The sequence below is a fragment of the Amblyraja radiata genome, chromosome 2 (genome assembly GCF_010909765.2).
Source record: "Amblyraja radiata isolate CabotCenter1 chromosome 2, sAmbRad1.1.pri, whole genome shotgun sequence".
Classification (NCBI taxonomy): Eukaryota; Metazoa; Chordata; class Chondrichthyes; order Rajiformes; family Rajidae; genus Amblyraja; species Amblyraja radiata.
This window is the reverse complement of record NC_045957.1, coordinates 53,172,118-53,178,117: the sequence shown is the minus strand read 5'-3', so window position 1 is coordinate 53,178,117 and position 6,000 is coordinate 53,172,118.

The following is a 6,000-nucleotide window of genomic DNA, read 5'->3' as shown; positions in this document are numbered from 1 at the left end:
GTTCAGAGTTTGTTTGATAGTGAGTTTAATAGCGTGATGGCTGTGGGGGAGTAGCTGTTCCTGAACCTGGATGTTCCAGATTTCAAGCTCCTGTACCTTCTTCCTGATGGCAACGGAGAGATGAGTGCGTGGCCAGGATGTGCCACTGAATCCTACTCCCCAAAAGCTACAATGATATTTTTCCTCATCTATAAAACTCCTTGCTGGCAGTGATCAACTATGTGGAATTTAAATTTTCATTCTTTTGTTGCAAGAGTGTCACACATGATTTTTAAAATGTATATGCAGACTGCTTGTTGAATACACTGGTCAGCAGCATCATTTTGTGCCTGCCTATTACTAGATCTAGATTGTTGAAGTAGGGCTGCCAACTCTCACGCTTTGAGCGTGAGACTCACGCCCTCAAGCAAACTCTCACGCCCTCACGCTCATCAGACATTTCTCACGCTCAGTGCTGAGAAATTTTGTGATCAACAAAAATTTCAAAATTCGGATAAACTGTATGGTCCGCGGGTGTTGAGAGCCGGGGCTGCGGGAGGGATGGAAGCAGAACCAGCGGCGGGAACAGATGCGGGGAGCCGGGACTGGTGAGTTTGTGCGGCTAGCGAGTCGCTCGCTGCAGCTCTGGCCATGGAGCGCTCCGGCCAGTGCGAGTGTCCCGGGCCGCGGAGCCGTCGGAAGCTCCGCTGCCGCGAGAGTCTCTGTGCCGAAGGGACAGACTCTCAAAGGGAGGTGGAGAGAGAGAGAGGGGAAGGAGACAGGGAGACAGTGGGGGGAGAGAGAGGGAGGTGAGAGGAGAGAGAGGGGAGAGACAGAGGGGGCGTGAATGGAGAGAGAGAAGAGGGAGAGGGGGAGAGAGAGGTGGGAGAGGGGGGTAGAGAGAGAGGGAAGAGAGAGAGGGTGGAGAGGGTAGGAGAGAATGGGAGAGAGGGGGAATAGAGAGTGGGGAGAGGGGAAAAGATAGAGAGATGGGGAGGCAAAGAGAAAGAGGAGATAGAGACAGAGGAGAAAGAGAGAGGGGAGAGAGAGCCAGGGGGAGAGTGAGGTGGGAGGGAGAAATGGGGGAGAGAGGGAGAGAGAGATGAGAGAGAGAGGGGGGGAAGAGAGAGGTGAGAGGAGAGACAGAGAGGGGAGAGTGTGTAGAGAGGGAGAGAGAGGGAGAGATAGAGAGGGGGGAGCGAGGGAGAGAGAGAGAGAGGGGGAGAGAGAGGGAGAGAGAGAGATGGGGAGAGAGGGGGAGAGAGGGAGAGAGGGGGGAGAGAGAGTTAGGGGAAAGAGAGGGGAGAGAGAGTTAGGGGAAAGAGAGGGGAGGGAAAGAGGGGAGGGAGAGAGGAGAGAGGGGACAAGAGAGAGGGGGAGAGTGAGATGGGAGGGAGAGAGGGGGAGAGAGAGGGGAGAGAGAGGTGAAGAGAGGAGAGAGAGAGGGGGGGGGCAGAGAGAGTTAGGGAAAAGAGAGGGGAGAGAGAGTTAGGGGAAATAGAAGTGAGAGAGGGGAGAGGGGGGGAGAGAGAGGGGACGAGAGAGGGGGAGAGTGAGGTGGGAGGGAGAGAGGGGGAAGAGAGAGAGAGGGAGAGAGAGAGGGAGGAGAGAGAGGGGAAGAGAGGAGAGAGAGGGGGGGGAGAAAAAGGGGAAGAGAGAAGAGAGAGGGAAGGGGAGAGAGTGAGAGAGGTGAGACAGGGGAGAGAGGAGAGAGGGGGGGGAGGGGGGAGAGAGAGGGGGGTTGAGAGGAGAGAGAGCGGAAGAGGGGGAGAGAGAGAGCGATGAGAGTGAGGTGGGAGGGAGAGAGAGGGGAGAGAAAGATAGGTGGAGAGAGAGAGGAGAGAGAGAGGGGGAGGGGGATTGAGAGGCAGGGCTGCCAACTCCCATGCATTGAGCGTGAGAATCACGCATTTCACCAAATTCTCACGCTGATCACAAATTTCTCTCGCTCTGTTGTGAGAAATTCTGTGATCAACAAAAATTTCAAAACATATCAACTGCATGGGCCGCGGGTGTTGGAAGCAGAAGCAGCGGCGGGGACAGATGCGGACGGGGAGCGGGGCTGGCGAGTGTTTGCCGGGCTGGCGAGTCGTTCACTGCAGCTCTGGCCATGGAGCAGCCTCAGTGCAAGAGTCCCGGGCCGTCAGAGGCGTCGAAGCGTTGCGCCGCTGCCGTGAGAGTCTCTGTGCCGAATTCGCCCAGGTGACCGGCATGGATCAGGCTGCGGCTCGGTGCATCCTGGAGGACAACCAATGGCTGCTGGAAGTAAGTACCAAGCACTGGGTAAATACGGTGAAAGATAGTGGACTTCAAATGGGGGTGGTTGGTGAAAGCATCCTGCTTGCCTGCTAGATTTTCACTTACTGTAACTGCAGGAAAAATGTTCCCGATGTTGGGGGCGTTCAGAACCATGGGTCACAGTTTAAGAATAAAGGGGGGGGGGGGGGCAGTTAGGACTGAGATGAGAACAAACTTTCTTCACGCAGAGAGTTGTGAATCTGTGGAATTCTCTGCCACAGAGGGCAGTGCAGGCCAATTCACTGGATGTTTTCAAGAGAGTTACATTTAGTTCTTGGGGCTAACGACATCAAGGGATATGGGGAAAAAACAAGAAAGAAGTACTGATTTTAGATGAATAGCCATGATCATATTGAATGGCAGTCCTGGCTCGAAGGGCCGATGGCCTATTCCTGCACCTATTTTCTATGTTTCTATGCTTGAGTATATGGCAATAAAACTCGATCACTTGATTTTGAAGCATTCATGCATGGTGGAGGTATAATGTAGTCATAGAGTGATACAGTGTGAAAACAGGCCCTTCGGTGCAACTTGCCCACATCCGCCAACATGTCCCAGCTACGCTACCTGCTTTTGGTCCATACCTCCAAACCTGTCCTATCCATGTATCAGTCTAACTTTTTCTTAAATGTTGGGATGGTCCCTGCCTCAACTACCTCCTCTGGCAGCTTGTTCCATACACCCATCACCCTTTGTGTGGATAAAGTTACCCCTTAAAAAGTTACCTCTTAAAAATACTTCATACAAAAAACATTGAAATCATACTTCTACAGTGCACTAAAACATGATTTTAATACATCAAATTTCAAAAAGTTCCTACCCTGGGAGGGGGGACACCCTTCTTCCACACCCTCTCCCCACTCGGTTGCTCCACTCCCTCACCAGGTACCCCCAAGGCCAGTGATCGGTGATCGCACAGCCTCCCCCCTTTCAAAAATGCTCCAATCCAATTTAAAGCATATATATTGCATTCAAGTGTAAGTTAAAAGACTCGCTACAGTATGCACCATATTGCACAATTTCAAGCTGAAAAATGCAAATGTCCCGTACCAATGAGAGAGTGACACCCTATATTCCCCCCCCCCCGGTCGCTATGCTCCCTCGGGCCGCCACCTCAGCGCTTTCTGCCGGCCCCCGCTCACCTCTGGCAGCTCTCCGTCTAAAAGCTCGCTGGCCTCACTCATGTCAGCCGCTTCCCGCAAATCCTTAAATTCCGACAGCACGATTGAAGTTACTCGGTTGTGGGAATTTAAGGATTTGCGGGAAGCGGCTGACATGAGCGAAGTCGGCGAGCGGCAGGTGAGAGGTGTTCAGACTGAGATCACTGTCAAAGGTGAGCGGGCCAACAGAAGGCGCTGAAGTGGCGACCAGTTCTGCTGTCAGGTCCCAGCAGCCGCTCACAGTCACCCGAGCAGCTTCCCTTCCCTGGACACAATGTGGTGGCTCCGCGTCCGGAGCGCCACGGCAGCAGTGAGTGAGTTACTGGCATGATCCCCGACCACCACCTGCTATCACCCTTCACCCCCCACCCATTCAATAATTCAGAATAAAGGAGACTTGGAAGCCTTGGGCAAATTGAATTGTTACTGTCTTTATTTTTATTTTTTATTTTTACGGAAAGAACAATCCGCGCAGGCGCGGTTTAAGTTTTTTTTTTAAAGCCGACTGACTGCCTACCCTAAGTAATCACTCACGGCACGTGCCTGGTATGCACAAAGAGGGCCGAAAGGGCCAATTTCTTGGGGCCTTTCGACTTGACCCGTGGAGGCCAACTCAATGGATATTTTTAAAGCTGAGATAGATAGATTCTTGATTTGTACGGGTGTCAGGGGCTATGAGGAGAAGGCAGGAGAATGGGGTTAGGGGGGAGAGATAGATCAGCCATGATTGAATGGCGGCGCAGACTTGGTGGGCCGAATGGCCTAATTCTGCTTCTATCATGTATGACCTTATGTCGTGTGATGTACAATTCTATTATTCTCCACTGTGGTTATACCTTTACTCACAGCTTGTAGTATTAATAAAAAAAAGATAATTTCCCTTTAAGATTAATTGAAGCATCTTTTAATAATAATAATATATCTTTTATTGTCATTGCACGTCAGTGCAACGAGATTTAGTGTGCAGCTCCACTGATGTACAAGAAAGGTAAATAAATACAATACATAAATAAGCAAGCTGAATTGATTGACGTGACCATCTGAGGGAGACTGTCCAAAGGGGGTGGGTGGGGGGGCACTCATTAGGGCCGGTTCAGAGCCGCTATAGCTCTTGGGATGAAACTGTTCCTGAGTCTGGAGGTTCGGGCGTAGAAGGCCTTGTAACGTCTGCCGGAGGGAAGTAGTTGAAACAGACCGTGGCAGGGGTGTGATGAGTCCTTATGGATGCTGAGGGCCTTCCTGAGGCACCGCGTGTGGTAGATGCCCTCCAAGGCTGGTAGCTCTGTCCCGATGATCCGCTGCGCTCTGTTGACGACGCGCTGAAGAGCTCTCCTCTCCACCTCCGTGCAGCTGAGATGGTATGAGTGCTACTGTCTAGGAGGTAAACATAGCTGCCTGATGTTCGTCCTGTCCACGTTTGATCTCTCCTGCATGGCCCATGCAACATAGACTTGTAGAGCTAGAAGCTAGAACGTTAATCACCCCGGGCATTTTGTTTAACATTTTTGCTTGCAGCAGCAGAGCTTTCACGGAGATCATAATGTAAGAACATATTTTTTTGTCTTTATTATATCTCTTTTATCATTTCATAAAATCTTTTTTATCATTGTTGCCAATTTGTAAAACCAATTAAGGGCAGCACAGTGGCGCAGCTGGTAGAGCCGCTGCCTCACAGCACCAGAGATCCGGGTTTGATTTTGACCTCGATGCAGTCTGTGTAGAGTTTGCACATTCTCCCTGGGAAAATGGGCGTTTCCTTCAGGTGTTCCATTTTTGTCCCACACCCCTACAGGTTTGTCGGTTAATTGGTCTACGTAAATTGTACGGGGTGGTTGAGAAACTGGGATAACATAGAACTAGTGTGAACAGGTGATCGATTGTCAGCGTAGACTTGGTGGGCTGAAGGGCCTGTTTACTGCTGTATCTCTAAAAGTAAAACTAATAAACCAAGGCAGATCTTGAACACTGCTGGGGTTCTGTTACTTTCTATAAACTGTAATTACTGCAGTGTTTTGAACAAGGATCTTTATTCTAATGGTAACATGAAGGAGCACATTCTACATTGTGTTTAAATCATATATGAATGTGACGGCATCAAAATATTGCCTGATTACATCACCTAATTCTCAAATATATACAAATATGTCACTGAACAAGTGCACACCTTTCTTATTCTCTCCCTTTTATCAGTATAGCCCACCCTTGCAATTTCCTTTCAAATTGGCAAGAAACACAGATCAAGAGAACAAAATGAAAGTGAAGGGAAAGAAATACCATCAATTTATGACAGAGACTTAATGGTAGAGGTTACGTTAGGCATGAGATGTACATGTGATGAGCCACCAGAGGGTGCTGATGATTCAAATGACATTCAATTGAAAAGCCGATGATTGTATTCAATGAATTTTTTTGATGTTAGTTCCGCAAGAATTTCAATGGAAAATGCAAAGAAGAATACAGTAAATCCTAATTTTAATGGAGCTCTTTCTAATTGATTTTGGTTATAGCGGATGGATCTACCGACCTTTAATGCCAGGCTGGATTGCTGCTGCCACCCTGGCCC